This window comes from Helianthus annuus, chromosome 1 (assembly GCF_002127325.2).
Source record: "Helianthus annuus cultivar XRQ/B chromosome 1, HanXRQr2.0-SUNRISE, whole genome shotgun sequence".
Lineage (NCBI taxonomy): Eukaryota > Viridiplantae > Streptophyta > Magnoliopsida > Asterales > Asteraceae > Helianthus > Helianthus annuus.
Genome location: NC_035433.2, coordinates 104,833,115 through 104,852,641, shown reverse-complemented (window position 1 = coordinate 104,852,641; position 19,527 = coordinate 104,833,115).

The window sequence follows — 19,527 nt, the reverse complement described above, 5'->3', positions numbered from 1 at the left end:
GACCGATTTCCCCTAATTTTTTTTATCCGGAACAACAACGTATTTTTTTAAACTCTCCTCCTTAAGGAAGAACCGTTTTGATATGTTATTTTGAAAATTTTTGTCAAAAGCAGCCAATATATCTTCTTCTACTGTGTTGCAAGAAAAGCTAGCTGGGACTTCTCCCATAACATAATAATTCTTTTGCAAGAGACCATTAAGTGGTTTGTTTGTTGACTTGAAAACCTGGTAGGAATTTTGACAATTCCATATCACAGACACGGAGTCACCAATTTTTTTCTACTGTCACATAACTTCTAGTGCGAATCGAGCTGAGCATAATTATATGGAATCCCCGTTTCCCACCACTTCTAGTGCGAATCGAGCTCAGATAGCTCCTTCTATGTCACGGTCTAAACTTATTTTGACAATGTTTTTCCCTTTAACTCCCTCCACAGCCATTTATTTATTTTGTTAAGGATTTTTTTTATATGAAAAGACTTGTCCTACATCTAAGATTTCAATACTCAAAATGGACAATCATAACCTACAAACTTGGAATTATCTTGTTTACCTTTCTTTGTAACTAAGCGAATTTCCAATCACCACTTTGTAGCGACACATAGCAAACTTCTGTTGAGCGTTGATGTTTATACTTTTCCCTAAGAACCGGTCTCATATCTTTGAGTCCGTGTTTTGATCATGAATTGGATACATCTACCCTTTTTCACCTTCACTATAATTCATGATCATCACCCATTCACCCAATGTAAGTCAACACCCCCATTAGCAAATGACTTTGCCAATATCATTCAAAAGAGAATAATAAACTTACCTATAATAAGAGAATAATAAACTTTCCTATAATAAGATCATCCTCCTCCTCACTCGGATATGAATCCGTCAACATGTAGACCAAAGCCTATGATTTAATAATAGTACTATACTTGTTTGTAGAATTCACTACCATCCAGTTAAATCTCTCCCTTACCATTACATCAATTATAACAATTGTTGTGAGAATTATAAAAAATAAGTTGTGAGAATTACTTAAGGACCTCAATGTTTTAAGAAATTACACTAAAAGTTATATATCATTATGTTAAAAATAAATAAGTATATAAAGGGTTTGTAAGGTTCACAAACCGAATCTTCTATCTACTATAATAAATGAAACCAAATTTTGGACACATGTCATTCATAGGAGGTATACTCAAATCTATACTTATTTTATATTAACTAAATAAATAAATAATAAATTAATATTAAATCTTATCATACTTTAATAAAATATTATTCTCAAATCTAAATTGTTAATTTAATATATTTTTAAAATAAATACCTCTCTTTCCTACTTATCTTATATTAAATATATAAATAATAAATTAATATTAAATGTTATCTTAATTTATTAAAAATATAATTTTTTTTATTAATTGGTATACAAAATTATACTTATTCAACTCGTGTAAAACGCGGGGTTTTTAAAAATATAACTTTTTTTATTATTTACTATACAAAGTTACATTTATATAACACGTGTAATACACGAAGTTTTTAAAGATATAACTTTTTAAGATTTGCTATGTAAAATTAGATTTATTCAACACGTGTAATACACGAGGTTTTTAAGGATACAATTTTTTTTTTATTATTTGGTAGATTTTTCAACCTGACTATACATGGGTTTTTTTAAAGATACGACGTTTTTAGTATTTAATATACAAAATTGCATTTATTTAATATGTGTAATACACATGGTTTTTAAAGATATAACTCTTTTTTAGATCTATTCAACACGTGTAACATACAAGGTTTTTAAGGATGTAATATTTTATTATTTGGTAGATTTATTCAACCCGATTATACACGGGTTTTTTAAAGATACGACGTTTTTAGTATTTAGTATACAAAATTACATTTATTTAATGTCACACCCTGACTTTTGCGGAAGCGTGATTGTGTGTGACTTGCTTAATATCATTGCATTCAACCATAACAAACAACAATATGATAAAACCAAGATGTTCAACCATTGATTTAAGTTTAAAACATCACGAACAACATTGTCTTGAAAACCAAACATGTCACACCCCCAAAATCCACCTGCGGAGTACTACCGCTTGGAGGCGTGACTGACCAGGATCCAGCCACCAATCATATTGAACAAGCATATAACAGTTATAAAATCTAACCAATACAAATGGGTGTTCAAACAAAACATAATTTAAGTTGCAAGCGGAAGCATAAGTTTTAAATTTAAAACATAAGTTCAATTGATTTCAAGTTTAACATGGCACGCAGCTGTCCATGTCCCACAACGACTCTCCTCCATGCAAGCTCCAGCTGAGTACCTATGGTCCTGCAAAGCATGTAGTAACGAGTCAACAACTAGTTGAGTGAGTTCACGGTTGGGTGTTCGTTTTAAGTTGTTTCGAAAACAGTTTCCTTTATCTGGCATCCCGCCGTGGGGGTTACCCCATAGTTGAAAGCGTGACTAGTTTATTCCCGGTTACTCTGGCATTCCAGCCGTGGGGGCTACCCCGTGTTAGTTATCTGGCATTTCGGCCGTGGGGGCTACCCCATGTATACACTAGACTCGTTACCATATCGACTGCTGACTGTAGTCATGTTTATGTGCCCTGAAACTGTCAATGTCTATCATCATTGACGTGCCCCAGATCCATTAGTTCACGCCCGTCCTCTGCGGCACGGTGTGAGGTTTGTCAGACCTAAATAGCGCTATCTAACTAATGACCCGCTCGCCATTGGCCCGGCGATTAAGTCGATATAAAAGGAGGGACTTCGTGATAGGGTTTTGGTCTAGTACGAGTTATCTGTCCGTGAGGACGAGGAATTACATTCCTGAACCATTGTTGTCCTACCCAAGGAGGACGAGGAATCCACGTTCCTTAACCCCATTCCCAACCCAGGGAATCCCATGCTTTGTAGAGGGTGTGAACTCACCTTGGTTTGCTCGGCAGATACACAGAAAGGTCAATCGAGTTGTAAGTGGTCAACTATGTCCTAACATAGATACCATTCAAGTCAGGTTCAACCCAAGTAGTGCACGTACAAGTAACAATCATGGCATACAAGTTCTAGCATGGCAGTTCATCAACAGTTCGCAACAAGTTCCACAGTAACATTCACGCATTTAACAGTAACACAAGAAGTCCATAAGTCCGGCCCATTAACTTAGGCCCGTAACTATGTAAGTCCAACAAGCGTGGTCTCGAGTCGAGACTGTGCGGTCTCTAGTCGAGACTGTGCGGTCTCGAGTGTAGCTTACAAGGTCTCGAGTCGCAACCGAGGTGGTTTCGGGTCATGCAAGTATTGGTCTCGAGTCGCAACCGGGCTCGCAAGCATGGTCTCGGGTCATGATGTTTGTGTGATGATCATGTGTGGTCTCGAGTCGAGACTAGGGATTCTCGACTCGCAATCTGTGTCGCAATCTGCAGTCTCGAGTTGTCATGGTCATGGTCTCGAGTCGGAACCAGGGGTCTCGACCCCCCAGCAACTGCTGATTCTGCACAGTTGTACTATCCAATGGGATTTTGATTTCATGCAACATTTGTGTACTATCCATTTAAACATGTTTTCTTGTCTAACACTTAACCAAAATGGATCAAACAAATCAGATTTCAAATATTCAAGGCACATTCATAGCACATTCAACAAGTTCTTCATATATTCAAGTAGTTCATGTTCATCATCAAACTTGTTCATCATATATTCATAAGACAAACAACCCTTATTCAAACAAAATTATGAACAACACCTCATCAACACTTAATCATATAACCGGATCTTTGTTCTTGATTACTAGCATGCATCCTATTATGACAAGCATTCGGTTTCCATTCATCAATCAATCCAACTTGTATAAACACCCAAACCCTTCGGATCCAAACCCAAGTAAAGCCGATAACACCATTCATAGTCAAGCATATATTACACATCTTAACATAACAATGCATTAACTTATAATCATCATCAACATAACATGGAAACTTATGAACCGATTACTTGAACACCAACTCATCATGTCTTGCTTACAAGTTAATGTAAAAATCATATGAATCAAGGCACTTTTTGACTAGACAACAAACATCATGAAACACTAACATTAACAATAAACATCAAGAAACACTAACCGGTTGATGGGTTTCAAAGGTGTGTATGAAGCTTCCAACCGGGTGTGTGTGTGAGCCGATCCAAGGGTCCAAATCCGAGAATGAGGGAGTGTGTTTGTGTTTCTAGGGTTTTAGTGAGAGAGGGTGAGTGTGTGTGTGTAGGAGAGTGTGTATGGTTGCCCAAAGAATGGCAAAGTTGTCTAATCCCCAAGATTATAAACTAGTGAGCTAAGGAGGTGCACCCTAATGGGTTTTCGAATAGGCTAAGGGGTGTGTGGCCCAATCCGGCCAATGGCCCAACCGGCCCAACAGTTACTGTTCACTCGAGACCGCATGGTCTCGAGTCGGGTCCTTGTTGTCTCGGTTCATATACATACACGCATACATACAATTACAACACATAATCGTAACACGTAATCACATAGGATGTTCACATATATCACTAGAATAACAAGTTAATTAGTCACAAGGTGTTTCAAGCAAGTTACATCAAGATACAACGAAAGGTTCTAAGTTTCGAGTTGTCACAAAACACAACTTCAAATCCAAAATACAACCCATGCAATTTGTTTAGAGTTCCATGAGTACTCGACAAAAGACATTAATAAAAACCAGGCTTGGAAGATGTGTCTTGTCCAGGATAAGACACACTATCCAAACCCTAAGACACCGGATGACATCTTTTATTTCCAACATTATTTGAAACCTCCAAACGCCCGCCAGATCCACATTTAATTCCCTGAAATACATGTAGTTTGAAAACATAAACAAAAGTTGAGCGATTTCATGTGTTTGTATGTGTGCACGAATAAACCTTTGTAATCATTGTAAGTATGTATGTTTTGTAAACCCGGTGTGAAAGAGAATATGAACAGATCGATTAATGATTTGCAAGGTCATTAATGTGTGTGTAACGGTGTAGGAAGTCTCAATCTTTTGCGTATTTCGTACCGGGCCACCCGGCTGGAACGACATAGTCACCACATGCGGCCAACTCGCGGACCCATGGGTGGGGCTCGCAACACCCAAATAGATCTATCACTCATGCCCCTCGGTCCTTATAATAGGATTAATGGTCTCAAGTTAACGCCTACCCATACACATGATCTAACAGCTTATTTCTTGACTAACCATACCATTTGTAATCATTGTAACATTTGTATCATGTATTTCACCCCCGAAGTTATAAAACGAAAACAGTTAAAAGAAAAGGGGGGACATGAACTCACTGTTTTGCGTTCTTCGTAACCAACTGTAACTCAAAGCTCCTTCTGGTGTACCCGACTACCTACAACGTACTACGGTCTATTAGACGAGCGGGTCGTGCCTTGACTTAGTATTAATTAGTGTCTTTGAGTTACATTTCATTGTGTCTTCAATATTATTCCAAGTTATATAATTATTTGTTAAAATAATAAATATTTTAACTTAAATTATATTTGTTAAATTTTGGAATGATAGTTAAAATAATATATTTTAACTTCACACCTTTATGTATTTATACGTGAATATCCTTCCCAAGGATGGGTGTATTTGTATTCGTATTCTTATACTTGTATATTTTTGCCATGTATTGGTGTCGTATTCCGGAGTGTATTTATACGTACGAAAATACGTATTTTTATTGTGTTTATTAAGTATCCTTATACTTATTTTTGTATTAACTTTCCCGGAATAATATTTCTAGTAAAAATACATCAATATATATTTCCAAAATATATATTTTAAGAAATACTACTTAGAAAAATTATTATATAATTTTCCTTTGGCAAAATAATTGTATTTTCATGTAATTTCCAAAAATATTATATCTTCGAGTCCAACTTAGAATATATATATATATAAATCCATCTTTCATCCAAAAATAATATATTTCAAGTTTATTTAAGAAAATACTTTTTCTCTCAAAAATAATGTATTTCATGTTTACTCAAGAAAATATATTTTCTTCCCAAAAATAATATATCTTCTAATAATTTCAAGAATATATATATTTTATTCACCCAAAAATAATATATTTTCTTATGGTCAGAAATATGATATAACTTTGTAACAATTGTAAAAATCACATTTTCATTCTCTTAATGCCCAAAATATTAATTACCAAAATATACTTATGAATAAAATTTCCGGAATATTTTTGTGAGTTATATTCCTTTGTTCGGTTTCACCAATATTTTGGGTATTCTTTGTATATTCATCTCTTGGAATTTTGGTAATATTTTGGATTGTAATTTTTAGTAATTTGTTGAGTTATATTATTTCAAGTCCTAAAATAATATAACTAATACACATAATATACAAACAATCACTCACATGGTGACATCTAAATATATATTTTCCTAAATACATATTTAGTCACTTTTTTTTTAAAAACCAACCTCCAATATTTGAAATTTTTGTAACAACAATTATGGCAATCTTTATGTAAAAATTCATGGTTTAAAATATACTTGTAAGTATTTGTTTAAAAATATTTTTCTAAGTGTTTAATTTCTAGAAAATTTTTGCCATAGTTTCCCCTAAAATGGAGGTTTCCATGCCAAGTCTTTTGTAAATCAACACAATCAACAACAAATCAATCTACACTTACCAATTTGCCAAAATCAAGCATAAACTACTACCTCATGAACTTGAAAATTTATAAAAATTTGTAGTAACTTACTAGTGTGTTTAATAAGCTTAGTTACCCTTTAAAGTGTGGTTGTTTCTTTAAAAGTATCATTTTTAAAGAAATTAGTTCTTTACAACTTGTAATTACATTTTCTAAAAATGTTTCTTCTTGGATTTTTCTTGTTAAATACAAGATCCAACACTTGTTTAACCACTAGAATGTGGTTCATTTCTTTAAGAACCAAGATTAAGTAAACTTTGTATTTTCAACTTGATTTCTTAAAAAAAACCATTCTTGATATCATAGATTTACAAGACTTTATACACACTTTGATCATCACTTAACAAGAAAACAATTTATTCTCTCAAGTTCATGATTTACATGAGGATGATCTATTGATCTTTAACATTTTCATCCTCTCATCTTGCTAGATTATGTTTTTAATCATTATCTAACAAGATCATATGATGATCTACATCAATAACATGAGTAAACAACAATCAACAAGCATAACAACACATAAACTTCATGATTTATTATGATTTTAAGCTTATGTTCTAGTTTCAAGTTCAAGATTCTTAGTGTTCTTCATGATTAACAACATGTATCATCCTTTAACCACTTAAACAAGATGTAAAATGAAGTGTAGAATGTTCTTACTACTAGCTCAAGGCTAGGGATGATCACTAGTTGATGAAGATGATAAATGTGGTGGATAAAAGCACAAGAGAAATGTCCTTTAGCTTCCAAAGGCTCCAAGATTCCTTATATGTCTTCTAGCACCCTTGTATGTGTGTGGATTGAATGGAAGTTGAAGTGATGATGGTGATATTGTTGTTGTTGTTCTCGGCCGTGAGGTGAAGGGGGAAGAAGAAGAGAAGTGGTGTGTTGGTGAATGTTGGGACATGAAGGTTAAGGTTCTTAAGGTTTAAGTTATAATCCACAAAACTTCAAAATCTAATGGTTAATGTGTTTAACAAAGTGAGACATGATCCATTAAAATAACTAAAAAAAATCAATGGTGGGGCCCTTGTTTGGGCCGTGAACTAGGTGGGGGGGTCTAGATTAGGGGTTAACCAATAGTTTGATTTCATGGTTAAGATTCAAGTATCTAGTTAGGTGTTTAGTTATTTGTATGATATATAGCGTGTTATGATGTTCGGGGACCATAACTAGCTTGGTAATGTTAAAACAATGCCTCTAGTGAAAATTTGGTGTTTCGGGTAGTGTCCAGTTGTTCGGTTGGTTACCGGTTCGTTAAGGTGATAAACTATGCAGTTTAGTGAGCTTTATGTTAACTTTTGTGACAGTTTTGATTCCCGACACTTAGGAAAGCATTCAGGACTATTTAACCATATTTCTGCATGATATTATTGTGTTTAAATGCTGAATTTTGCTGAATTCTGTAGAATTCTGCAGTTTATGTGAGTTTTAGGCACTTTCCGGCACTTAAACTATCTCTAGGAAGGCAGTTTTGTGATCCTTACTTTCCTACACACTATACTAGTGTAATACTTGGTTTCTGGCTCATTCTGTGTCTCAACACAATGTCTGTCTATGTACTGAACTCCGTCAGCATTTTTCTGATTTGTCTGATAACTGTGCTAGTTGTGTTTCGTGCATCATTTGAGTCAATAAAGTTCTCATGCAATAATGATATGACATTAAGCAATATGTGATGCACATGTATGTATCATAGCAATAATCAGAAGGCAATTCAAGTCATTAATTGTAATTCAGCACAGTTATTAAGCACTAATCATGGTTTAATAGTTGTACGGATACCTGGAATTTTGACAGTTGTCACATTTAATCTGTGTAATACACATGGTTTTTAAAGATATAACTATTTTTTATTATTTGATATATAAAACTACATTTATTTAACCCGTATAATATACAAGGTTCAAAAAGATATAACTTTTTGTTATTTAATATATAAACTTATATTTATTCAACCCGTGTAATACACGGGATTCTAACCTAGTAAATAAGTATATAAAAGGTTTGTGAGGTTGACAAACCTAATCATATTAAAATTACATAAAACGTCTTTTTTTGTTAGGTGTCGATAAAAAAAGTTTTTATCGCTAAATGCTGGATTTTAAGTCATGTGGTGAATAAGAGAAGCAGATTTAGAATTGAGCTTTGATTATGTATGTTTTAGGCGTTCTGAAACAAAATGAATTCTATAACTCCCTAACATATTCTACTATTAGCGTTTTCTGGTGATTTCAATTCCATGCCTTTCCTACTCCAAACGAAGAAAATCTATTATAACTAGTACTCTACCCGTCCGGTGGACGAGTATTTTAAGATTGTCATAATATAAATATATTTTTATTTGAGCAGTGAAGTTACTTGTATTTGAAGTAGTTTGTTACTTGGAAAAAATAGTGTTAAGCATGTGATATTCTAGTCTAGTGTATACATCAAGCTTACGGTATCATACCAAACGTAAGTTAATTAAATAATACTTGATATTTTTATATTTGTTTTCTAGTCTAGTGTATACATCAAACTTACGGTATCATAATAAAAGTAAGTTAACTAAATAATACTTGATGTTTTTATGTTTTGTTTTTAATGGATAATGGAGTCTTGCTTATGAGTTATAGAATTAGGTTAGACTGCTTAAGACATTACTAGGCCGAAGCTATAGGGCCAAACAAAGTTAAGATGTGGCCCGAATAAATAATGTTACCATTAGTCAAAAAGGATTTGTATTTTGTTCCGGCTGAAACCCTCATAACAATGTTTTATGCGAAGGCAATGAATCCGGTATCTACAAAACACACATATGTGCTTAAGTTTACCTCTGTCATTCTAGGGTTTTATCTCATCCCCAAACCTTTAACCTGTAATTTAGCTTATCTAGGGTTTGTTTTCTAAAAAAACTACACGGCATTGATTTGCAATCAGGTAATGTTTTACTCTTCTTTTGTGTTTACATGGTCCGTTGACCGTTAGATTGTTGATAACCTCTGTTTTGAGTCTATAGTGGTTTAAGATTGTTGATAATCATGTTACCGTTGTGTTTACATTGTACTTTCCATTAAATACTTGATAATTTAAATAGCAACTGATTACACCAAAAAAAAATATGTTAGGCAACAAATTTCTATTTACGAATCATTTTCAGCATTATATTTTGCAAATCAGTAAGTTGGTTCTATTTTACATAGAAAAAAATAATTTGCAAATAAGTAAGTTGGTTCTGTTTTTAATAGAAAAAAATTGCTAACATCGATTTAGAGTTTAAAATGAAACAATTTATTAGCCCAAGAAGAAGTTGTATTACAAAACTTACCTTGGAACTCTACTCTAGTCTATCCAATGATTTTGACACTATCAGCGACATTCCATTGCTTGCAAAAAAATAACAAATCAAAACAACACATTACTAATATCTGTTAGATACATATATTATTGATTAGTGTGTACCTTGTTTGATTTGTGTGGATTGTGATCAATGCTGTTAATCATCAGGTATTTGTACCCTACAAATTCCAAATCGTAGTTAATGGTAACAAAACACTACCACTACTAAAGAAAAGTAGAATAAATAGTTAAATCTTCACTGGCATGTATTGTTTCATCAGGTTTGTTCCTATTTCATCACAACTGTTGAAGATAAAAATTGAATAGAGAATGTTAATTGCGGATTCATATTGCTTAGAATGTACCTTGTCGGATTCGAATTGACTGGGGTCGATGATCTTAACACTGTCAGCAGGTATCTCTACTTACAATTCACAATTCATGTTAACTAAATGCCAATACTATCGAAACTCTGATATAAAGTTCAACCTTCACTTTCAGGTATTTTTTTTCCATCAGTTTATTGTTACAGAAAGAAGATACTAATTAGAGATGTAGGCTGTAAAACAACACATTATCAATGTGATAATTTGTATGTACCTTGTCGATGCCCTTGCTCCATATAGGATCATAAAGGAAATCTAAAAAGAACTTCACCCATGATCCTCATTATATAGGGAAGCAAATAAACTGCAAATAACTGACAACATGTTTTTAGCTATACGTTTTTTGTAAATTGCAAGTAACTGACATCATGTTTTTAGCTGCACGTTTTTGTAAACTGGCACTAAAGGGGAGATATTATGGAGAGATATGTGGAACTGCTACTAACTGATGTACAACCGGTTATTTTTTTGAGTTTACACGGCTGAGATTTAATCTCAGCTTAATCTAACGGCTGATATTTAAGGCTAGACGGTATGGGGACCGTCTCCCACCCGTCCAACACCGGCGACGACCCCCCCCCCCCCCCGCGTCCTCGTCCTGAGCGTCGGCCTGAAGCCATTTGAGATGGGCCAGAAAAGGACAAAAAATTGTGGGGTTCGAGGGATATTTGACCGTTTGAATAAAAAAAATTTAAATTCACTTTTTCATTTAATTACCAACGGCCATTTTTTAAAATTATACCAATTTCACTCCAAATTTTATGAATACTCACCACTTTTACATCATTTTTCACACCTTTTCACCCACTACAATCTCATATCTCTCTCACATTTTATAAACACTCTGCTCTTTTTATATAAACTCAACATTTTTATACCATTTTTTACCCACTACGCGGCTCAGGTCTTCATGGCAGATGATGAAGCATCGTCCCAACGGCTAACTAGACGAGCAAAATTAAATCGAGACAAAAAAGGTACTTTACTATTTTTTCCGTATGTTTATTTAGATTTGAAAATGTATTTTATAATTAATTTCATAATTAATTTCATATATTTTTTATTTTAAATATATAGCCGCCCACGATAAACTAGTGGCCGATTATTTTGCCGACGAACCCGTGTACACAAACTAGATGTTTCGACGTCGGTTCCGCATGAGTCGTCGACTTTTTTTACGTATCGTAGGCGACATGGCCCAGTCTGATCCGTTTTTTACACTGCGTTACGATGCTTGGGGGCAAAGGGGTTTCACTAATTTACAAAAATGTACGTCGGCCATTCGCCAACTGGCATATGGTTACGCACCTGATGCATTAGACGAGTATTTAAGGATGTCCGAAAGAACCGCACGTCTATGTTTGCACAGGTTTTGCGAATGGGTTGTCAAATTATATAGCAAGAGATACCTGCGGAGACCGAACGCAAACGACGTTCAAAAATTATATCAAGCACACGAACAAAGACATGGTTTCCCAAGAATGCTCGGGAGCATTGATTGCATGCACTGGCCGTGGCAGAACTGCCCTACTGCCTGGCAAGGTCAGTATACTAGGGGAGATCATGGACATCCCACTATTATTCTAGAGGCTGTTGTGTCACAGGATCTCTGGATCTGACATGCTTTTTTTGGTCTACCTGGTTCGCTTAATGACCTCAACATCATATACCAGTCACAGATATTTGACGATGTAGTGGCGGGAACAGGTCCAGACACAAGTTTTACGGTTTTGGGGGTGGAATACAGGCGAGGTTTCTACCCTGCAGATGGAATATACCCAACTTACTCGACAATCGTTAAAACTACTCCGCAGCCGACAAACGAAAAAAGAAAAAAAATTGCGAAGTATCAAGAGGGTGCGAGAAAAGATATTGAACAGGCTTTTGGTGTACTACAAAAAAATGGCATATCATTGAACATCCAGCACGTTCAGCTACACCAAAGAGGTTACGACACATTATGTACGCTTGTATCATCCTTCATAACATGGTTATTGAAGACGAAGGTAGAGCGATATGCGAGTACGACGAAAACGCATCTACCGAAAATTCTATTCCAGTTAGTTTGGAACAACAAGATTTGAACATGTTCTCTCTACGTAACGAGTACACACATCATAACCTATAAGCGGACTTGGTGGAGTACATTTGGAACAACGCTCAAAACGAACCAGACGACCACATGCAGGACAAAGACTAGTAGCTTTTTTTAGTATTTTTTTAATCCTTAGGATTTTTTAAGTTTATGTTTTTTTTAAGTTTATTTTTTTTTTAATTTATTAGGATTTTTTTAAGTTTATGTTTTTTTAAGTTTATGTATTGTGTTTTAATATCAATGAAAATATTTTCTTCATTTATTTGTTAAATGTTAAAAATAGTGGAAGATTAAAAAAAATAAAAAAGTGGTGGGGTAGGATCATCCTCCCATTTCACTAAATTTGTGGGATGGATCATCCTCCCAAGGATGGTGATGTGACGATGACGTCGCGGATCATCCTCCCTTGCAGGATCATCCCCATACCATGTAGCCTAATCTTCCGGCGGTTGTACTAACCACTGTATATAGAATATATATATATATATATATAGTGGAGAGTTCAAATGAGAAGAAATTTTTTGTAAGAATAAAAAAAGAAGAAATTTCAACCAATAAGAATCCTTCATTTTACTTTATTTAATTTTTGTATTTAATATTAGTGTAAGGGTATATTGGTAAACTTAGATAGATCATTATTGGTAGTCTTCCTTTATAATAGCTAACTACATTAAATTTGTAACTTATTTTCAAAAAAATATATTTTTTCAAAGAAAAAGAAAAAAAATAATTTAAAGTGTGGGATGAATTACGAGGTGTGTAGGATGAATTACGAGCTGTGTAAGATAAATTTCAATATGTGTAGGATAAATTTCAAAATGTGTAGGATAAATTTTGATGTGTGTAAGCAAAAATTTTAGTGTGAAGGATAATAGTCTTTATGACTAATTAATTAGTCAAAGATAATAATAAATGAAATAAGAGAAAAACTATTTAATGTTTTACAATTGTACCCTTTGTTTTTCTTTCTTCTCAATTAAATTTTCTTCTCAAATGAACCCCCCCTATATATATATATATATAATAGTGTTGAATTGTTCAATTATTATCTTTTTTTTCTAAACATATAATTAAGTTTAGTGGTGACTTCAATTCCACGCTTTTGTCCTTGTTTTATTTTTATCCCACTTTTGCATTCACCTTTTTCGTTCTTATTCGACAAGCCAATTGATCAACATCCACTAATTCTCTAACCGAGATGGGATCAAATACAAACCTCAATATGTGTAAGAACTATAAGAATCAACCACTATTAGACATATGCCCTTCATTAAAAAAACTAGACAAGGGTATTTTAGACGTTATCACTCTATTTTTTGAATTTAATTAATTCCAAATTTTATTTATCCCCTATATTCATGCACTATTTCAAATCAAAATTTGAAAATTTTCAACAACGGGCACTTTGTAAATCAGCACAATCTTCACAAATCGCAACAATAGGCACTTTGTTAATCAACACAATCTCCGCCAACAACAAGCAATTTGTTAATCAGCACTTTGTAACAAATTATTACAACTATATGATTGTTTTAAACTAAGATAAAAGTCAATAAAGATAAGTACCAAGAATTCAAATAAAGAAATAAACAGATAAACTAAAATAAAAACTTGAAATTAATTTTCCATTACGCAGTTAGCATGTGTATTTACATAAATTTAGTTTCTTGTTGTGCTTGTTTTTCAAGTGCAACAAAAAACAAATTTAATTCCCTGTTGTGCTTGTTTTTCAAGTGCTACTAAAACATATGCTACTTATTTTTTTTCAGTATGTTTTTAATGTGTTGTTTACACATGTGCTGGTATGTTTCTAAAGTTCTGTTAGCACATGTGCTGATATGTTTTTAAAGTGTTGTTAGCATATGTGCTGGTATGTTTTTAAAGTGTTGTTAATACACGTGTTGGTTAGTTTTCAAAGTGCTGATTCAAATCACCTACAAGTAGGATAAAATCTAATGGGAAGAATATTTAACAAATTTTATGAAATATCTCGATGGGCAATTATATTGTAATTAACACATAATCAGCACATTATCAGCACAATTATAAAACAACTTTTGGTAACTTTTTTAAAAGTTACTTTTATAAATAAAAAAGAGTATTGCAATATGGTACTCATATTAAAGATAAAAAAATACTTGATTTTATGGTATATATTTTTTTAAAAAAAATAATGAAGTATATAAAAGTTATTTTTGTTTAAAAAACTTTGGTGGAATTTGTATTTAATTGAAAATGGTCAAATGACTAGCAATTTTACATAATTACCCCTAACTTTTTAGTACTAATTTTTAATTATAAGGGTTTTATTTATAGTCAACCGTAACCCTTGATTTAAACTATCAATGCTTCAGATCTGTTCTTACAGTTCTTACAGTTAGCACTGTTTGTACAGGATCTCAACCCTTCTCTAACCTACAAAATAGTTGTGGTTGAAAGATGTTTGAGCGTCCAACGAAGTGGTGTACTCACTAAAGCATCATTTTCTTCCAATGTTGCCTACTACATTTTTTTTAAATGACAAATTTAGATCACTGACGGACTACTGGAGTATTATCGTGCCGCTGGTGGAACCACCCAATCATATCCATTTCCATTAGGCATAATGCCTATACACCAATTCAGGAGAAAACCCAATAAATATGGGAAAAAAACCCCTTGTGGAATCGAACCCAGGACCTATTGGTACTACAAATACTGGTTTGTTTTTTCTACTTCGCTCTTTCGGTATGTGCCTCCCCTATTCCTATAAGTAACGTGATTCGGTTGTTGAGTAGTACTTGATGTGCGTGAAGTGTGCTATATTTTTTATGTATATTTTAAGCCTTTTAACACTTTTTAGCCAAGTTTTAAATTTATAAAATACGATATTTACTAACACTAAACACACATATGGGCAAGTGCACCCATCGTGAGCGTAGTATAGTGTTGGTAAGATACCGAGGTCGTCCAAGGACACAAGAGCTTTTAATACCGGTTTATCCTCAACGTCTAATAAAATCAAAAGTTAGAAAAAGGTTTTTAAACTAGAAAAATAAAACTAACTAAAATGCTGAAAAATAAAATAAAAGTAAAAACAGATAGACAAGATGAAGCACTTGGATCCGACTCGTGTGTAGTGTAACCTTTGATTATTTCCGCACTTTTGCACTTTTTAAGAGATTATCTTAGTTATTGTAGTAGGCCCCTCTTTTGAAAGTAACGTTACCCTCAACCCAGTAGTTTGAGTCAGCAAGGATACAATCCTAAAGGGTCGGATCATTGAAAGATAATTAATTAAGTTATCCATGCATAATGTGGTAGGCCCCTCTTTTGAAGGTGTCGTTACCCTCGACTAAGTAGTCTGAGTCAGCAAGGATACAGTCTTAAGTAGCCGGGTTAAAGTTTTAATAGTAGCTTACATATGAGGGGATCAAAGAGTTTGGACCCCCGCCATCCAATACCGGTGGGTATTGAAGGAGGTCCTACTAAATTTGACCCAGGTCCTTGCAGGATCTATACACTGAACAAGGCAAGACTCTTACCAAACCGCTCCCTTAACCCCCGACCAGGTAGCCAACATATCTCCATATAGACCGTGGAGATATGAATGGTGAAAATCTTTTATTTTATATAGACAGTAAAATAATGCCAAGACACCACGGACAAACGATAAGGAAGAATCACCTTCAACATAAGAAACTAGTTATTAAAGTCATTAATACATAACCAAATAAAAAGTGCGAAAAGATTAAAAATAAAAAGTATTACACTAGACACTTGTCTTCACCAAGTGATGTATGAGACTAAGGCAAACATGGCCTTTGATTGTCAAGAACTCTCACGATCAATCTTGGATCCCGAGACGACTCACACACTCTATGATGGATGATGGATGATGGTGGTGGATGATGGTGTTGTGATGGTGGTGGTGGGTGGGTGAAGTGTGAGAGAGGTGGTGTGCCAAGGGATGGTTTGCAAATGAGCCAAGCACCCCTATTTATATCCTGAACAGCAGCTCGGGCACGACCCCGTGTCCATCCTCCTTCTCTTCTTCATTAATCGCAGTTTGTCTGCATTAGTTGAGCACGCCCCCGTGTTCGTTGGGCACGACCCCGTTTGCAGAAGCGTATCTGTACTATCAAGATTTCCCTAGATTCTGCGAATCTTAGAGTTGACCACGGCCCCGTGTCCAGTGGGCACGCCCCTGTGGTGGGTGATAGAAGCTTCTACAACTTTGTCTTTTCTACTGACACTTGGGCACGCCCCCGTGCTCACTGAGCACGGGGCGTGTTCAGCCTTTTGTTCTCTTGTTTTGCTTGGAAAGATGCTGTCGGGAGGTCGGGCATGCCAGGTTTGTTCCTTTTTCTTGTATTTATGTTAGATTTAGCTGCCTTTTTGCTTCTTTTGTTCATTTGAGCTCATTTAATCCTGAAAATACAAAAGGAAGACAAAAACACAATTTTCCAACATTAGTACTAAAAAAGGGTTAGTTTTATGCCACAATTGATGTAATTTATATGTTGCATTTTGTGCACATCAGTACTCCTCACATGGCATTTGTTAGTCATCTAACAAACCACTTTGTTTCTCGTGATTGTAGGCGTATAAAGACATCATTATTAGGGGTGTGCACGGTTCGGTTCGGTTCGGTTTTTGGGTAAAATCAAAACCGAAACCGAAATGTCGGTTTTCGGGTTTTAAAAACCGTTCGGTTTCGGTTTTTTCGGTTTCGGTTTTTCGGTTTTTACGTCGGTTCGGTTTTTCGGTTTTTACGTCGGTTCGATTCGGTTTTTCGGTTATTTCGGTTTTTGGAACAAAATTATGTAAGATTCAAGAAATAAAAAGCATAAATTATATTATAACAATCTTTTTATATGTTTACATTTAATTTATTATAGTTAACCTCTTTAATTAATATTGTTTACATAAACCTAACCTTCTAATCTTTTTTTATGTTTCTTCAAAGTTTTTATTAAATTTTGTTATATCTTATAGGTAATAATAAATCATTTCAGTTATAATGTTTTTATTATAAACACTTAACATTCAAGAATAAAATTAACATTTTCTACTAGCATTGGGTTAAACACTTAAACAATTTAAACTTAAATAAAAATATATGGATTGTAACTTATCGGTTCGGTTCGGTTTTTTTCGGTTATTGAAAAAGTTTATCCGAAAACCGAACCGAAATTTTCGGTTATTAAAAATCCGAAAACCGAACCGTCGGTTTTTGTTTCGGTTTGGTTTTTTTGGTTCGGTTATTTTGGTTATTCGGTTACGGTTCGGTTATTTCGGTTTTCTTGCTCACCCCTAATCATTATATAGGGGAAGGATCTACTAGAAAGTGGATTTTGCCTAAGTAGTCTAAGAAGGATTGTGATGATGACATGTGTCACTCCTAATAAGTAGAAATGAAGGACATTTTGGTCCTTATAAATAGGAATGAAAATGAAATGTGGCACCCCTTTTGTTTTTTAAAATACAACAAAAAAATTCTAGTACATAAAAATATAGCACAAAAAATCTAGTACAAAAAATGTAGTACAAAAAAATATAGCACAAAAAAATCTAGTACAAAAAAATATAACACGAAAAAATTCAGCAAAAAAAATGTAGTACAACAAAATCCAGCACAAAAAATGGAGAAAAAAATTTAAGACAAAAATTTAGCACAAAAATATAGTACAAAAATTCAGAACAAAAAACTGTTATACAACATAGAAATACAACACATTTTAGTGAGTTATGAACGTTTAATAAATGAGGGTGGAATATGCATGTGCCTTGGATGTGGAGAGAGAAATTCCATAAATAAGATTTTCCCAAGATACTATTGCACTTCTCCTTCCTCCTACACTTTCATCTTAACCATTGGTTTGAAAAATAAATGGTTAAGATTCCTTCTCATCCTACTTAGGCAAAATAAACTTTTTATTTGATATTACCCCTCATTATATATTTACTCTTTGGTTTTTATCATGTGGTATTATAAGCTTATGTTGTCAATAGATCTCACAACTCCATTAAATACGTATTCTATATATATATTAGTGAAGTTTGGGAATTCCCGATACCATCCACGACTTATATATGTGTCCAAACCCTTTCTAGCAGCTACTCGTCGACTATAGTCCATTGCTTTTGTTTTGCACTTGAGGACGTAATTGTTTTCCACTTTTCTCTATTAGCAGTCTTCGACTATGGGGACAAAGATTCGTCTACACTACCATTGTGTGGTGCCAATTTGGATGTTTGGGTGGCTGAGACGATAACAGGTTGGGGAACCTGGGATTTTGAAATTATGATGAACTGAAATTTTGAAATGAGAATAACTCAAAATTCTGACAGTGACAAAACCCTAGATTTTGATATTAGTAGAATCTGAGATTTTGGAATTTAGTGAAACTGAGGTTTTAAAGTTGGGAGAACTTGGGTTTTGAAATTAGGAGATAACGACTTTAAGAATGTAGTGGTCTTGGGGATATATAAATAAATAGTATACTACCATTTTCGTCCTTGTGGTTTGTAGAAAATTGCCACTCCGGTTCAATTTTTTTTTTCATGCCATTTCCGTCCTGGACATTTCTAAAACATACCACTTTCATCCAAAATGTCAACCCTCGTTAACTTTTTATGTTAAATAAGGGGCAAAGTGTAATGACTAATTATGTAACATGCTCATAAATAAGGGACTAGTTCTGTAACATACTTAAACATGTAATCTACCTACCCCCACTCCTCCCCTTCGCCTACCACCACCACCACTCCTTATCTCTCTTTCTTGCATTCTCTCTATCTATCCCTCTCTCTTTAAACATGTCAGATGCCACCATCTACTAGCACCACCACCATGAAACCATCTTCACCCCAACTCCCCCCCTCTTTTTCACCCCCTCTATAAACCTATCACTACTACCACCTGCTAGCACAACCATCCACCACCATGAAATCACGACCACCAACATTATCTCTCTCTCACATTGTCTATCTCTAAACCCCTGCCAACACCAC